Source organism: Plectropomus leopardus, chromosome 5 (assembly GCF_026936395.1).
Source record: "Plectropomus leopardus strain MGB_pleo_1.0 chromosome 5, ASM2693639v1, whole genome shotgun sequence".
NCBI classification, from domain to species: domain Eukaryota; kingdom Metazoa; phylum Chordata; class Actinopteri; order Perciformes; family Serranidae; genus Plectropomus; species Plectropomus leopardus.
The window spans coordinates 29331183-29350000 of record NC_142180.1 but is presented as its reverse complement, the minus strand read 5'-3'; the positions used below and the strand labels follow the sequence as shown (position 1 = coordinate 29350000).

General features: G+C 41.0%; 1 protein-coding gene across 3 annotated transcripts in view; it reads right to left on the bottom strand.

Annotated features, from left to right (window-relative positions):
* The window catches only part of ncanb (neurocan b), a 245880-nt gene that overhangs the window by 177755 nt on the left and 49307 nt on the right, over positions 1-18818 (bottom strand). The gene's annotated exons all lie outside the window — the stretch shown is intronic.

Genomic DNA, 18818 nt, shown 5'->3' with positions numbered 1-18818 from the left:
TCTACTGATTCTTTGTGGTGAATGACGGCAGGTGAATTGGCCCGAGGAAAAAGAGAAACTCAAAGGGAAAGGCAAAGCCCCAAGGAGTGAAGGATGCATTGAAAAGGGGAAAAAAAATCAGAGAAGGGGGACATATTTTCCAGCCTGTGGTGTGGGTAATGTGTTCCTGATGGCAGTTCAATCTCAGTGCCGTCTGCAGACTCTTCACACACAATAACTTGAAGAGAAAGTGTCGGGATCAGCTCACAACATATCATAACAGCCTAACAGTTAACAGAAAGAGAGAGGGAGCGGTTTGGCATCACATCACAGGGCAACTCAATCACAAAAAAAAGATGGTATTTTACCTTTCAGCAAATCACAGATATGTTACATTTGCATGTTATTTTGTAGCGAATATATTGAAACTTTAGCTTTAATCAACATCATGGGTAACGTGGTTAGGTTTTGGCACAAAATTCATTATGATGAGAAAATTTTTTTCGCTTAAAATGTTCCACTGTTCCAGCAGTAAAGGCAGCAATGTCTTGGTAAAAAACAACTGCTTTTTGTGGCACTGTCTCTGCTGGAAAAACAGTGACAGGTTGTCTAATCACACCCACATGATGGCTCAAAAGCTGCTGGAAATACAGCACTTGCTGAACACAAGCTGATAACCACAGCTCGCGACCAACAAACAAAACGGGATGCATCTAAGAATATCACTGATGCATTTCCATCTGTTTTTAGGCTCCTAAAACAGGTGTTTTGTAGTGATTCAGATGGGATAGTAACCTGAAAATTGTTTGTTCTTCACTGAGACATCTCTGCGTTCCCTGCCGAGGCAGTGATATTATAAAGGGTGGGTATGTTAAGCCAAAACATGACCTTACTGTAACCATGACTGTGGTTTTGTGCCTAAACCTCCCTGCATGTTGACTACAGAAAGTTTCAACATATCCTCTACAGAGTCATGTGCACCTGTCATTTGCAAATATGTAAAATGCCAAAATTTCTTTCTGGTTCTCGGGCCTCAATACTTCCTTTTGATTTTTCACATTGAAAGTATTCAAATCTTCCCATTGCTGGTAAGCTTTTAATATGGTAAATTAAAGGGAGGTCAGGAGAAAAAGGGAAAATAAAAACCTCCATACCATCGAAACCTCCATACTGTAAATTCAGCTGTTTCCAGTCTTTAAGGAAGCTAACCAGCTGCTGACTTTAGCTTCACATTTAGTGTACAGGCATGAGAGCGGTATCGATCTTCCCATCTAACTCTCGGGATGATGGAAAAAAAACGAGGTATTTCCAAAACAGTTGGAATATTCCTTTAAGCACACAACATAAAGCACAAAATGTGAACTGGAGTTCTGCTCTGCACTCTGGAGTCTTTCCGATGTTATTTAACTTGATTTCTCCCCAACTCCCCGACTACAACTTGCCAGGCAACATCTTTTTATCTTTCAAATTGTGTCTTTAAAATAGTAAAAAGATATGGGCTGTGCGGATATGGGCCGGACATTTCCTACCCAAGAATATGTTTCTCCTCATCCACCCTGACAGCTACAAGACCACAGAAGAATACCTGCTATCACCTGACAAGAAAAGAAGCGAAGGTACAGTAGCCAAATGTGCCATGGGGCCAGAAAAATACTACTTCTCTTAGGCTTACACGGAGGAAAAAGGGTGTGAACGGTGGTGCAAAGTGTTGTGGTGCAGCGTGTCAGCACAAAATAATGCAGGTGGCCGTCTTGACACACTTCATATGGCATCAGTGGATTTGAGATTTGGTAAAAAGAAGGAAAGTGAGACAGATGGGATTGGGGGCTGTGGATATTTTCCTGGTGTTATTGTTACACAAGTACTCTTTTATTGTGTGATATTTGTAAGAAATAAAGGCTTTTGTTTATAATGTCTTGTTAATGTTATGTTACAGACTCCCCCGCAGCGTTAGACACACTCAAACAAAGAAACAAGATGCACTGAGACAAAAGCTACGAAGCAAAAGGTTCCCAAGTTAACGCTACGAGCTCCTTCCATGCTCATATTTTACGTCGGCATTGTATAATTAATGACAACGAACATGAAAGCCCAGGCCGCTTCAACATAATGAGTCACAGAGGAAGCTAGCTGCAAACCAAGGCTAGATTCACACCCAGAGATTTTTAAATGTTACCTGAGGGAAAAAACTCCAGCGAGGCCACAGACTGAGCAAAGCCACAAAGGGCATCGAAGCATGGACAGTCTTAAGAATTGACTATTTTTTAAAAGCCCCAGCGAAGACCCGCACTGGTTGATACATGTTGGATCTTTTAATGACTTCGCCAACAGCCCGCCACAATAAAGGCTTTTTATCATCTATCATTTGCTCTGCTGAGACAGTGATTGGCTGCAGTCTGGCCTCCCTCCAGGACCTTTAGGTAGGAAGATCATGGCCGATCCTCCCACCACAGACAAAACTCTTTGAAACACTTCCCTCTGGCAGAAGACTGCAGTCCATGAAGACCAAAGCCTGATGCCACAAAAACAGCTTCTTCCCAACAGCAGTATGCCTCATCAACGAAGTTTAGGACCCCACTGGCACGGTTTCTTACCCGTTCCCCCCACACACGGACACTCAGCATGTTTCCATGATGTTAGAAAAAGTATACTCCTTCATGTATACAGTCCAATAGGAACCAGCTGAGAGGGGGCATATCACCACCTACTGACATACTTCCATCAGTAAATCGGTTTTCCTCCGGTGCATGTATACTGGGACAGGGACAGTAGTCCAATTAAATAGCCAACTCAAGCTAAAACATAGCTCCACTGAACTGTGCATGTAAATAAACTGACTGTCTATATGCGTTTCATTAATGCACATCTTGGACTATTATTTCTGTACCATGCACATTTTCTCTGTGAACTTTTGCACATCCCCTGAATAATAATATATAATAAAGGAAATCCTGCATACAGCTATATTGTACATATTTGTTCTGTTGTTCAGTCCCTGCAGGATTTCACAGGCTGTTTTGGTGATCTTCTTGGCCTGAAATGCTAAAAAAAAAAAAATGCAATGCATGTTGTGATTTTTATAGGTGTTTTTTGTAATGAAATTACGAGGGCAAGGGAAAAATATCTGACATGGATCTGTTAATCTCACAGCGACACCGAACCGGCTCAACCATGTCGTGTAACACATAATCAGCCGTGGGGTAAAGTTAGTCGAGACATGCCAACAGTTAGCCCTGTCACTGTGTGTGACTCTGTCCCAGGCACAGAGCTTCAGTCTCACAGCTGTAATCTCATGATAAGCAGAGAGAGAGGCTGTGCGAATCAATATGCTGCACACGGCTTTACAATGAAATTAGATTAGAAATAGTCAAATTTGTGGTGGAGATGCAGGGATTGGACTAATTCGCAAGATCACATTTGCAGGGTCTGGCTGAATTTGCATTATTTTGTTGCAACACACTGGAGGGACTAGTTAACATATTCTTTTAGCATCTTGTTCATATTCATATTGTGATGTTTCTATTCAATATTTATGCACTTTGCCTTTATTTTCATTTTGTCTTAATATGAATTTTGTGTCTTTAATGTATGCACCAAACACAACGGCAAATTCACTGAAAGTGAAAACCTACTTGGTATTAAATCTTATTTTTATTCTGATTTTTAATATTTCCTTCTTTGTTTAAATATTCTGGAGTGTCTGGGTTGCCCTCCTGTTTAACCTGTTCTTCTATGTTTTGAAAGAGCAACCGACACTTTTTTGATCTACATTAAAAGAGCAACCACTCATCTCTTTTTCTCCACCTTAAGAATTTATTTTTTCTTAGCTGCAAGCTCATCAAAGATGAGAGCCTAACCATGAACTTCATGAGTGAATCCACAGTTTTGATGCTCAAACAGTGCGTCTTTTTTCTTTTCTTTTTTATTGCCAGACCCCTACAGTTACATTGTTGTTCCTGTAAGGGCGCCTCTTCTCTGAAGAAAGAGGCGTCGGCAAAACTAATTTAACTCATCAAACAATGTTTACTGAGAGAGGAAAAAAAAACAACAAACACCTGGCGCTAATTCAAAAATGCACTTCCACGCAGAGGCTGAGCGGAGTGACGGGGGGCCGGAGGGAGCTTTGTTGAAGAAATGATGAGCCGGAAGGTTTAATTGAAAGGAATGGAGAAGGGAGGAAAATATGGAGCTGTGGATAAATGGATGAGTGGAGGGTTGATGTAGCACGGAGAAGTAAAAGAATATAAAACATCTGTTAACTGAGGGCGACGTGCTGACTGAGGAAGTTGGCACAACAAAGAGATCTCTTGCATTCCTCTAAAAAAAGAAGTGTGAAAGTTTTTGATAGTTAGACGAAAACTTTATCCAGAATGACCCATTAGCAAAGTAAATTCTCCAAACCCCAAAATATAGTTTATAGTTTGTGTTTCATTTCTTTTTCTTTCTTTGTGGAAAAGCAGTAGAAATTGCAGATTGATTGGACACCTTGGTGGAGACCTTTGTTCCTCTGTCAGCTCTCCAAAAATACAAAAAAGCCAGATTAATTAGGTCTTTCATAAATGTGCATAGATTTTACACTGTGATTTGCATAAAGCCCACAATTAATGGCAACAGGAAAATCTAAATCACAAAGTGGCTGACAGTGACACCGTGTTTCCACTTTGATTTCCAACTTTCTTTTAAACTTCTTACAGTAAACACACACAGTATCCCACCTCATTGTCACACTGTGCCACACAGATTTCAACCCAAACTACTCACCAGAAAAAAAGGGGGCATTGTATCTTCCTGTAAACCACAGATATGTTTTTACATATACTCTAATGTAGTGGGTACGATGAAACTTTAAATTTTAACAAACTGAGGATCCCTCTGAGCCCAGCTTAGCTCCAGTGTTTTTTACGGAACGTTTATCAATAAATCCATGATGACAGATCCGATATTGCGTGTCTTCCGTCCACACTTTAATAATATTTCGATGACAAAAGTATATTAGCATCGATGCTAAACGCCATATTGGTTTCCCATAGTTCCTTTGGAGGGGTCAGAGGTTCCTTTTGGTCTTGTCGTCCAATTGGAAGACAGACAGACGCTTTGTATCCGGATACGTATGCCACACGTCATCTGACGCAAACTGCACTGTGATTGGTTTAATCCTGCTGAATCTATCGCTCTGTGTTGGCAGCGCCTCCTGCATCAGAATAAACGCAGGTTATTATTATTATTCTTATTATTCTTATTCTTATTATTCTGATTATTATCATTATCATTATTATTATCATTATTATTATTGATATTATTATTATTATTATTATTATTATTATTGATATTATTATCATTATTATTGTTATTATTATTCGTATAATAATAATAACAACAACAATAATAATAATAATAATAATAATAGTAATGAGATCAGGGTAAATCAGGAGACAGTGTAACAAGCAGCAGGGCCTGATATGGATGTAAACTCTGTGTTCACTGCAGGCAGAGCAGGCAGGAGGATCAGGGCCCTCTCTGAAGTGTCAGGAGTGTGATGGGGCCCTCTGCAGCATCAAAGAGAGGAGCTGCTTTGCAGAATGGCACAGATAATGGGATACACAAACAACTGCAAACCAAAAAACGATGGGACTTTTTTTGGAAAAGTGTGTCCATTTTTTGAAGTATAATAGTTTTAATGTTTATTTTTTCACTTTGTGATGGGAGATTTATCACTCAAGATCTGTACAATAAAATTTCCATCTTGTTTTTTCTACTGTCTTTATGGTCTCATAATTATTTGTACATTCAAGTGGCATCACTGCAATATTCTGATAGCCCAGGTTGTCCTGGAAAAAAAAGATGTATATAACTTCATTGTGCATTGAGAGACTGAGGTTTTAAGTGCATTATTACACAAAAGGTCCAGGTGAACCAAAACTAGGTAAAAACGGCTTAGGGCTCAGAGGGTTAATGTGTGGTTAGTTTTAGGCACAAAAAAGCCTTAGTTATAGTTAGAAAAGTTAGCGTTTTGGCTTGAAAATACCCAGTTTGTGGGCAAAACAGACAAGCTGCTGTTTCATTAAAACACACATTTACTTTTTGTGCAACTACCACAGCAGGAATTGTAGCAATGGCTTTTTTAAAGAGTAACTAATTTTCATGGCGCTATCCCCTCCGGAAAAACAGCACGGATAATGGCCACTTGTGGGCTGAGAAGCTCCTGAAAAAAGAGCCACGGGACCCTAAAAAATAACACATTTGGTGTCTAAAAGCAACAAGAAAACGGGCTGCAGGTCACTAAAAAGCACCCATATTGTGAGACTAAAAGGTCACAAGAAAAAGCCATGGGTTTAAAAAACACCCACATTTCCTGCCTAAAAAGCCACTGGACACGCAGCAATGAGTTGATAAAAAATGTTTTTGTTTTTTGTTGGTCTCACAAAGTGGTCTGCAGCTTTGCAGGCGTCTGGGCTGTTTAAACCTGTATTCCTCGTGTCCGTCCAAGAACTGCTGAGACATTTCACTCTAAACCAAAAGATGTTGTTGGTGGTAGAATAAAAGTCAGGGAATCACTAAAGTGAATGAAACTAAATGTTTTGGAACCCTGCATGTACAAAAGTTTGTGCAAATTCATCATATCGATGCTGAGAAATGTGAAACTGAAAGCAAGTTGTCAAATCCAAAATTTGTAAAATGCTAAAATGGGAACTATGTTTTTAGAAAATCGTGGCTGGAAGACAAACTATCCAAACATGGAGGTTGAAAAAAAAAAAAAAAAACAACCTTAAAACCCACCTTTTCAAAAAAGCCTACAAAACCTGTCTTCCACTGCCTCCCTAAATCTAAACAGTAATATCCTCTACATTTTGTTTTTATATTCTGTTCTTGCATTGTATTTGTTCTTCTGTTTCATGTCAGCATCTTTCCGTATTTTTTACTCTCTATTTTGTATTTTTTTTTTTTTTTGAGTACTTAAAATAGTGCTTTATAAGTCCTATGTATATAATTATTACTATTATTATTATTAGTGTAAAAGCGATATGTAATTTTGGTTATTCTGATTTAGAAACCTTTGTAGAGATATGTGCAATAGCTGACAGAAATCTTAAATACTGGACCTGCCATATAGAAATATATATATATATATATATCAAAACTCCTTTACCACTTTACAAAAAGAGTATAATTAGACTAAATGTTCAATCTGATAGATCACTGATCTCTGACTTTCATCCCTTGCAGCAGTGAAACTAGTAGCTGTGGGAAGGTGGGAAATCCATCTACATACATACTTTTGACCAGCTTTGGGAGGTGCTTGGCAGCAAGCTTAAGCATACATGATTTGTAGTTAACAGACTCACACATTCAGAACTACTGGTCCTTTAAAGAGTTTTGAGCCACATCAACAGAGCCCACTCTCCCCAGTGAAGCCACCCTCGCTGACCTTCTGAAAGGTTCCACTCTGCCAAAGAAAAGCAAACACCTCATTTATCTGGCGGCGAATGCAAAGAGCAGATGCCACAGGAGGCCCAGGGAGCTGGCAGTCAGATCCACGACTGTGACAAGATGAGCAGCCTAAGCCTCTAGCTTTAGGAAAAGGAAATAGCTGCTAGAACATTCACCTCTGCTGGATGGTACGCAGGTGGGCAGCTTAACAAAGCTCAGCCAAGACATATAACCAGCCAGGACAGGGGACACTCAACACAGAGTGAACTAAAGCACCTCCATCTAAAAAACACCATCTATAAATGACACTTCAGAGTCACATCACAATCTTGAGAATTCATTTACAATGCTAATTTCAGTTTGCATTTTAAAAAAGTGCCATTAATCCTGAGCCTCTTCAACAGCAGCGAAAGCACCAGCGTGATCGAGAGAGAAACAGCAGCCAATTAAGGCTGTTTGTAGTAATACATAAGAAACGACAAAAGCTTTGATTGCATTCGGTGTGAGGTGATGGGTTGCTGAAGACGCTGTCCTGTCTGAGATCCTGATTAAAAATAAACAGCACAATCAAGGAGCGTGATTGTGGGATTGGCCTCTTGAAAGTGCAGTTGTGACCTTGATGTGTTGCATTCAAAGAGAAGAGGAGGAAAGAATGGGTGATTTCCTCATGTGGTGATGTTTATCGCACTATGTCTACATCTAAACACATGTACACACAGTCAGTGAAGAGAATCCTAAACAATGAGCCGCTGTGAATCTTCACCTGCCACTTCAAATCTGCTCCAAATTCAATGTGTGCAAACTCTGATTGTTTATATATTGAAAAGACACATAATGACCTCATAGAGACACTTAATGACCCCAAAGACAAAAAATACCTTCATAATGTGGCACCCCGCAGCCACATGAGTGTAGCCTGGCTACAATAAGATACAAAATGACCTTAAAAAGCAACAGAGCAACTTCAAAAAGACACAAAACCACCTCAAAGACGCATGACTATAAAAGACAAAAAGTGTCCTCAAAAGGACATAAAATAGCCTCAAAAAGACACAAAATTACCTTAAAGAGACAAAAATGACTTAAAAAAATGAAACAACAATGAAAAGTCACAAAGAGACAGAAATAACCTCAAAGTACACAAAAATAATCTCAAAATGACCTCAATGACACACAAAACAAGCTCAAAAAGACACTAAATGACCTCAAAGAGACTACATGACATTATGGTGACACAAAATGACCTAAAAAAAAATTACCTCAAAAAGACAAAAACTTTCTGTATAACACACATAACAACCTAAAAACAACACTAAGGGACCCAAAAGGACACAAAATAACTTCAGCAAGACAACAAATTACCTTGGAGACAAAAAATGACATCAATGAAACACACAATTACCTTAAAAAAGACACTTCAAGACCTCAAAGAGACTAAAACTGCCTTAATAACACACATAGTAACCTTATACACACACAAGGTGACGCCCCAAAAGACACTAAATGACCCCAAAGAGACAGAGACAGTAAATTACCTCAAAGTGACATTAAATGACATCAGTAAGACACAAAATGCCCTCAAAGCAACACAAAATGATCTCAGAGACAAAAACTACCGCAATAACACACAGAATAAACTCAAAGACACACAAAATAAGCTCAAAGAGAAATAACCTCAAATGATCTGTGTCTATATTGATAAAACACGAAATGACCTCAAAGAGACACAAAATAAACTCAAACAACCTAAAATTATCTCAAAGAGACTCAAAAAGGAGCTCAAAGACACACAAAACAAGCAAAACAAAATGACCTCTGACTGCAGAGGTCATGTCAGTCTGACTAAGGCAAAAACTACTTGTATGACACACATAATAACCTAAAAACAACACTAATAGAAAACAAAATGACCTCAAGACACAAAATTACCTCAGAAAGACACAAAACAACCTTAAAAAGATGAAACCAAAAATTGCCTCAAAGAGACACAAAACTTAAAGAATACAAATTTATCTCAGAGACTCAAAACATCCTCGAAAGGACAATAATTACCACAGAGAGACCTAAACTACCTTAATGACACAGATAACAGAGTAAATTACCTAAAAGAGACAGAAAATTACCCAAAAAAGACAGATCTATGTATGTTCACACAAGTCAGCGAGGAGAACAGTGAGCTGCTGTGAATCTCCACCAGCCACTTTAAATCCACTCCACATTGCTCTCCTGCCACCTCAGCGCTAAGTGCACGAGTGTGTGCAAACTCTGTGTCTATAAGTTTTAAAGCTGCAAAGTGAAGGTGGGCGGTGTAAAAAAATGTTTTCCTTATAAATCACGAGGGAGCTTTTAAAAACTGCTCAGTGCAGCAGGGAGTATTTCTCTCTCTCCGTTCCCTCTGAGAACACCTGAAGCACACACAGCTTGACTGCTAATGGCAAAGTGCTAAATCACAACACGCGCCGACCGTTTTTTGGATTGTCTTGCAACTCTCTGTCTTGCGCCACCATGTTCAAGAAGACAAAACCAAAAGGCATGCAGAGTTGAGCGTACACACACAGACTACCCACTGAGTGCTAAAACATCCACTCCACAGCTTTGACCCTTCTGGAAAAGCGTCGGGAGGCGGCTAATGGATGCTTGCACATGCCTCCTCCACCGCTGAGCTGGGTGGTTTGACGAGGAGAGGAGAAAACCTCAGCTTTTTGAGTGTCTCCCTCTGATCCCCACTCTGTCAAAACAATGAAGGTCACGCTAAGACGAGGCCCAATTAGGGCTCGGCCTCAAACGCCTGGGGTGTCTGCAGCCCCTGCGAGCTTAGAAAAGCCTTGTGTTTTTCTGTGTGTTTTGGAGGAGGGTTTGCATGTGTGCATGACCAAATCGGCGAGCGAGTGGGCAGTCGAGCATTATGAAAGTGCACGTACATTAAAGCAAAGAAAGGAACATTAGCGCAGAGAGGCATTTTACTACAATTACGCCTTCAAAAGGCAGGCAGCATTTTTTTTTCTCTGCTGCTCTTCACTAAGCCGATGGGACACTAATGTAACGTGTGGAGCGAGCAAGTAAACACAGATAAGAAGACTCAGAGTATTATTATCTATTAATGAACGCACTCACACACTCACACAGTTACAGTAACCACCTATACGGTGACAGACAGCAGTCAGTGATCAACAGCTAAGCCAATAGTCCAGTGCAGAGAATGATCCATCACAGACAGAAGTCCCCAATCAATCTGGAGCTGGACACTTGAGGGTAGCAATGCTCTCAGACGAACCTCTCTATCACACACACACACACACACATACGCCAAGTCTCCAGCTCGAGGTGCCTCAGCAACAGTTCTGAGAGCAGTTGCCAAATTTATCAAAGAGGTCCGGGAGCAAACCAGAGGGCTGGAGCACCACTCACCAAGGGTAATTATCAGAACGGACAGGCAACCTCATTAATTGCAGCTGTGAGGGGAGAAGCCTAGAGACAAGTGGGCAGAGAGAGGACACAGGGGGGACATAGTTCATCATGGTTTAACGTTATGAAGGGTCCAGGGAGGTGAGGGAGGGACGCAGGAAGCCCCCATGAGGATGAATGCAGATTTGTTTACCTCAAATTTACACAAAAATAAAGAAAGGAACACACACACAACTAACACAAATGATTAACCCAACTGTCCACAAATTAGCAAGATATTAGTTACAGGGTGTAATTTTAGTAGCAATAAAATTACCCAAAAATAAGCACAAAAAAGGTAATACAAAAAATCAGAAGAAATAATAATTAAGAAATAATCATTAATTTAAAAAAAGTAAATTACCTTTAAAAAAATGCTTTAAAAAAATAAATGAATGTTCTCATCATAACTGTAAATAGAAACTGACATTTCCCTTGTTTAATTTGAGAATTTTCAAATATTTATTTATTTATTTATAATTTTTTTAAAGGACATTCCTTCCCAAGTTGCTCATTGCCTTTTTCCCCATGTTTTAAGAAACCAAATCAATTTGTTCTGCTATCAAAACTTTAAATTCTTGTAAGAGCATCTTAACGTTGCACAAGAAAACTACTGTCGGTTTCAAAGGGTTAATATCATTCCTTACTGACTCATGATTGAGTGACTGCAATGACGTCTCTTCATTTTCAGCATTTTCCACAATATATTGTCTTCTCTATTAATTTTGCAGCGTGACACTTAATTACAGTACAGAACTGGTTACCACCCCGACAGTTCATTTCGAACTTGCCAGAGCAAAGCAGAGCAGAGCAGCTAACCACCGAGGGGAATTCGTCTGCAGAGCTTCTGCACAAAGCCACAAAATGGTAATTGTTTAACAGCATGGTGCATTCAAATGTGCAACCACAAAAAGTGACCTCTGTATTCAGTTCGGGTTATTGGCTGACCGTGTGACTGACTTGGTTTTCCTCCTGATTTGGAAAGCAAACAATTGTATTTCTTTGCTTCTTCTGTGTTGACAAAAAGCAGTGAAAGCAATTTGAATGGAAATTACACTTTAAAAAGGGCCATTTACTTGTGAACAATGTAAGAAACACTGGGGAAATAAATGGCCTTCCACAAAAATTGTTGGTCCGTTTACACACTATGTAAAAGCCCCACATTAGAAACAGTCCTTGAGCAAAAGTTTCAGGTACTTACTTGCTCACACAGACACAAACACACACACACACACACACACACACACACTCTCACCTGCACATCTACCCCCTCCCCACTTCTACCATCGACTCTAATGCCTCAGAGCTTTGAAGGCAGCACGCTTCATAGCTCCATGTAAAAACCACTTTGGTGGAGCATTGGCAATCTTATTACTGGCTGCAAAACGACCAGCGAGTCTACTGGCAGGACATCTGACCAGCTACGAGCCTTACAAATTCCATATTAAAATCAATTTGATGGTGTCTCTAGTTTTTCATTCAGCACCCCAAGGCTGTGTGGAGGAGATGAAGTGAAATTTTGGTGAGGAATCGGAGCCCGATCAGGACTCAGTAAGAAATAATAATTTTAGTGATATTCATTTTAGAGAGACTCTGACCTTCACCTGCAAATGTGAACTAGAATTAACACATACCAACCAGGGAAAAAGACACAAAAAGACCACAAAGCAAAACAAAAGAACTGTAAAATGACCAAAAAAAATACACAATGGACAAAAAAAAAACACGAGGAGAAATATTATATAACAAAGCAAAAGGGAAAAAAGCAGAGAAGACAAAGAAATACTTCAAAGACAAAGAAAAAGCATAATGGACACATAATGACCTCAAAGAGACACAAAATGACCTAAAAAGATGATAGATGGATAGATGGATAGATAGATAGATAGATGGCTCCCACATTAACCTTTTCACTCTCTTTCTCTGTCTGTTCTGTGCAGTACATCTCTGGATCCCACTGACCCGTCTGCTTACACACACAAACACACACTTACAAAGGTGCTCGCACACAACTGCACATTTACACACACACAGGGCAAAACCTCTGAAGGAGAATATTTGCTGATATCTGTCAGGTGGCTAAACTGACATGGACTGAAAATCCCAGTGTCACATAAAGGCTGAGTTTGGACACAATTGACTAAGTCCACCTGGTGAGGGCCGCAGGTCAGCCAGCTGCTGCTGCTCTCTGTGTCTGTGTCTCCGTCTGCCTCTCATCCGTCTGAATCTTCACTGATGGCTCTTTCACCACAGTGCATGTTGAATTTCGTCATGCTGGGCTAGCTGAATGACTCTAGGGATAGCAGTGTCAATCTGATGGTCCACCACTTTGGTCCGGACTGAAACATCTCCACAGCTGTTAGACTGTGTATATTGGTAGAAATGAAACATGACATAATAAGTATGTTTTCTTTAGTGTTTAATCACTTAACCTTACAAAAAGCTATGTATATCTATGTAGGGAACAGGTTATTGTCCGCGGAGTTTGCCATATTTCTATGGTAGCCCAAAAAACACAAATGCAGAATGAACTCTGGGCACAGGCGGAGCACAGTGAAAATGAAACTTAACCTTTCATTGCTCTGGGTCTAAAAGTTTGCATTCACTTACCTCTGCAGCAGCTGCTTCTCTCATTCATCAATTTAATCAGTTCCATGCAGATCAACAGATCAATTATCCAATCCGCAATTAAAGCTCATTAAGCTGCTGCTGATGGAAATAAGAATACCTGTGCTGCGTACATGGACTTGCAAAAATGACCAAATTTATAGAGGGGACACAGAATGATTCAAACACACACACACACACAAACACAAGATAAATAAAAAGAGGAAGTCTGTATAATCATCTGAAAATAATAATGAGCTTCATATGTCTAGGCTACACAGGGAGCACGCCCTTCTCCACGGAGACTGCTATGTTGCAACGCCATGTTTCTACAGTTGTCCAGAGCGGACAAAGCAAACAATGACCTTAGATTGGGCCATTTGCTTTTCATGTCAGCAACAATATTTAGTAGCCCCTTCTGGACAAGCCCAACAGCATCAGAAAAATGCTGATTTTTAATGAGAAACTGCTTTATTCAGTAGTTTTACTGGTTTAAATCACTGGATCCATTTGTTTTGGAGAGGAAGAAACCTTTTTGGATGATTCTGCTCCCAGTAAAAACCTTCTGAGCAATGAACACTGAAGGTATCCTAACCGGGAAATCATGCTTGGCACACAGGGGAAGTTTCAGCTAGTTGCGATATGCAATCCTCACCACTATCTGCCATTTAATCCTAAACACTGCTCTTTAAGTTTGTCCAGATATTCACGGCTCACAGAGGATGTGGCCTAATGACTCCAGTGATCCCCTGATTTTTCCTCCAGTGCCACCACAAGGTTTTCATTTATTGGATGTTTCTGTCTGCATCTGGTTTTATTAGACAGTATGAAGCAGCATGATCAAAATAAATAAGACCGAGTGATGTGAAAACATTAAAAGGCAGTATTACCACAACAATAAAAATCCTTTAAGAAAATATGATTCACAGCTCTGCGCCTACAGCGAGACAGACTAGAGGATTAGAGGAACCTGTTTTTTCTGGCTGGTATACGGAATAAAAAGCAGAACTGAATTTTTTTTCCTTAACAACAAAATACACCAACAGCAAACCTTTTGAAGCCACAATATTTTACAGAAATTATGCATCGAGGCATTCTACGCATAAAACCCTTTCGGCATTCAGTGCTTGTTTGAATAACACAAAGGAGGGAAAGTCACATTGTGTCTTACTTTGTGCGGCTAAAAATCATTAACTGATATCAACAGCAAAGAAAGTCAAATACTGCACATGCAAAACACATACCAACAAAGCAACCACACAAAAAAGAAAGCCGGCGTGCATGGATCAGTCCAACCTGGGTGCAAGGGATCAGAATTAAATTAATTCGGCAACCCCAGAGCTAGATCTCTGATTAGTGAGGAGAGCTTTATAAGTATCACACTGGTGCCTCGGCTTCATAAATAGCCCTGCTGTGTTGGATCCAGGCAGGTGGGAGGGGTGAGGGAGAGGAAGACAGACAGAAATCACTCTGTAACAATGGCCTCTCCTCTTCTACCCACTTACAATAAGTCTGGCTTTCTTTTAGCTGTATTTTCCTTAGATCCGGGGCATTCCTTCATACATCGACAAATTAAAACTGAACACTTGCGCACACACAACAAAATGCGCTTCTCCTCTGGGACCCTCAGCACACGAGAGTGGAAAACAATGGCCATCTGTAGGCCTCCCTGTTCACCAGCTCATCAGATCCTGACAGATAGAGCCTGTACAGCAATGATGCCAACATTAGATACTTGATATCCATGATTGATGCGTCTCTAAGTATGTGTGAAGAGGTGCCCTGTCGACTTTTTAGTAACCAGGCAAGAAAAGCTATGACAAAATGGGCAATGCTTCAGGAGCTGTCCGGTGCTGAAACCACATAAAGAGCCCACAGGGAGCTTTCCTTTTCCTGAGGATTAACTCAGACAGGAAAACACCAGCATAATGTTAAAACAAACAGCTGTGCGGTGTTTGCCTCTCCTTCAGGGCATTTCAGGGGGTGACTGATAGAGATGTGATCTAATTCGCATCTGCTGACACGTCGCCTGACTATAACAAAGGAGCCATCGCAACCCAACTGGTGAGACAAAGGAAAGGCCAGGAGAGGAAAGGTAGCAGAGAGGAATCCACACCCCCCTCCTCCAATCACTGGAAGATACTCCACTGTGCCCCTGTCATTAATTCAGCAGACAAAAACTGTTACCAGATGTCGTTATTTATTTATAGTATTTAATAGGGAAAATGCTTCCTTTGAATAATACATTTGGTGGGAGAGGGGTGCAGAGCTGGGTTTAGGGAGGGGGGGTGGGGGGTCTTTGATGAATATTCACGAGGTGTGCGTCTGGAGGGATTGTGGTAAACTACCTTTTTTTTTCAGCCTCTGTGCCTCCTGGGCTTTGTCTGCACTGACACTGGCCATGATGGCCCCAGCTGCGCTGCTCATTTGCTTGGCTCTAGCTGGGGCGGCTAGTTCAATATGGCTAATGCCAGACTATTATATCGTTAGCCAAGGCAAAGCTAGCAGCACCCCACTTCAGGCTCTGCTCCATCTGCTTGGCAGTGTCAGGTTGGACGACGCGGAGCTGTCGATCAAGTAGATTGACGTCCTCCGGCGGGCAAAGGTACAGCCTTCATTAAGCCCATGAAACAACCCTGTGACGGGGAGAATGGAGGTGGCGAGTGGAACCTCACAGGCTCTAATGCATGTATGCAGACAAACCTGAACTTCAGACAGTACAAAGAACACAGACACACACTCGATCATTTATACAAACAGAATTGAATATGTGCGTAGGCTGCTGTGAGTGTTTTCACTGCTTAATTGGATCAGGGTTATCTAGGTCTGTAAATTAGTCTCTCTCTACAGGAATCTTCCAGCATCCCTCCCACTCTTTCCACCACGATAGCCAAAAAAGCTGCATCCATTTGTGACAAATACAGTGAGACGTCGGCACTGAACTTTCAGCACACAAAAAAATCCCACTCAATAGTAAATCTCTCTTTTTCCACAGCAGAGTTACGAGGATTAAAGCCATTAGCCAAAGCAGCACAACTGACTCATAGCACCACACACTTCCAACTATAGGATTTGTAGCTGGAGGCCCTCAGCAGTCAAACAGCCCTAACTCGAGCCCAGAGATCCTCCGTACTGATACTGTGCAGTTGCTTGGCTGCTCTCCCTTGTTTCATCTCGAGCCAGGGTGGCTTTGTTTGTTTTAAGCGTAGCAGAAGGTTTATTGTGAGAATATTAATGACTTACATTTGCAAAAATCCCTGTTAAAATTCACAGTTTCCCATTCACTCACTTGGACACTACTCAAGTGCAAAATTGAATTCTGGCCCATTCACGTCTTCCGCTACAAGTGTCTGCACTAAGCGGAGCGCAGCCAGGCAGAAAAGGCACATTATTGAAATATGTGACAACACAACCTTGTGCTAAAAGCAGATAATTCTGTAAAATTCTGCCAGCCTGTTACCTCCTTCTCTTTCTTTCTTTTTCTCTCTTTCTTCCTCCTGCGGTGTGATGACAACATTCCTGAGCTGCTTTTGGCCTTGACCACATTTGGAATGGAGCCACTGAGAAGCAGTGAACCTCTTTCTGAAGGAATATTGTTCATCCATTGTAATGCCTCATCACACAGAAGATGTGAAAATGGGGGCAGTGAACTGGCAATACCACAGAAAGGAACACCTCTTCTGAGAACAATGGCATTAACAGCAGAGCCCGCAACCCAGAGCGAATAGAGCGATAGAGTCCAAGCAGAGCGAGACGAAAGAAAGAAACAGATAAATGGGAGGGGAGAGAGACAGAAAGACAAACACGGAGGCCTTCTACAATATGCATGAGAATGCAAGAGGCAGAGAAGAGCAAAAATATCCAGCAGAATGACTTAAAAGAGGAGTTAAATGTGGAGCCACATCCTATTAGAGCAACAGGAGCTGATATAGTTCACTGACACAATTCAAAAACTGGGCTGACCAGTAGCTCACACATACACATATATAGAAAAAGGAACCCACATGGCTGCTCAAGCAGTGAGAAGGGAACATTTTCTCTACAGTCGGTCACAGAATGAAAATGAAACTTCTGATCTCTGTGGTGTTGCTCTGCATCAGCCAGGAAACAGAAGCTCCTGATCCATCAGCCACTGTGTCTGCACGTTCTGGTCCAGGGCACATTAAGGATCACTGCCAACGCTCAGGCCAAATGCAAGCTCACACATACGTTGGAGGTTGGTAAGGGAAAAATATTAGCGTAAGAAACATCAGTTCTACCAAAGACAGCTTGTAGATAGTGTAGTGCTGGACCTGTGTGTGCAAATACCACACACATAAACTAAGAGCAACACACAATAAGAAGCTACCAGAGAGCAAGAACAGGAGAGAAACTAGTAACCATATCACAAACTGCAACCCTCGCTGCCATCCTCTATCTGACACACTGCCATACGCTTGGAAAATGAAGACAGGCACACAAAGTTTTCTTTTCCACCCTCGCCAACATCCCCAACAACTGCAAGCTGGAGAGGCTGTCGTACTTGGACCCTCCTCCACTTTGATCAGTGAGCAGCCTTGAGGTGCTGCTCTGCGGCGGCAAACTTTCCTCCAACAGGAATAACTGAGAGACCCATTTGAGTGTGAGTGCCATCCGAGATAATGTCTCGGGTTTCCCCTCTCTGGTTTCGCTGACAGCGCTGACAGCCCTGCCTATCGACTTTCACCCGGGCCAACAGCTCCCTCTCTGTCCCTATCTGCCTCACCTGGAGGCTTACAGCGGGGAGACAAGGAGGTTTTTACTACGAGGGGATAGACTGATGGTCACACAGATCTTAACCCTACAGTGACCTTGTTAGACTGAATGTATTGTTAAGTTTCTCAACAGAAGAAGAGGCTATATTTGGAGGTTATATTTAACAGATGCAGCATAGCTGGACAGTCATGACATCATGCAAACCAACAGAAAAATGACAAAAGGACTACACTTTGGCAAGACAATATGTTTCTTATAAAAGCCTTATTTCCTTAAGTCAAGTGATAGGATGAACTTGGTTTTTTAAAAAAAAGCATGAATTGAGAAAAAGATAATAAATAAAAACAAAGGTGTTTTACAAAATCAAACAAATCAAAATATATTTCCAACATTGGATATCATTTCTGAAAATCAGCCTTGTCTAAGCTTGAGCCAAATAAAGTGGGTTGGGTTTTTTTTTGAGTGAATGAACCACACTCTTTATAATAGCCTGTCTTTATAGTACACATATATTTATCATCATTATCTTTGAACAGTATTGACAAGCTTATCTCCAATTCATCACCGACTGTAGTGAACAGAAGCTGTGAAACACCCTTTTTCTTGTATATGTGGGAGTACAATAC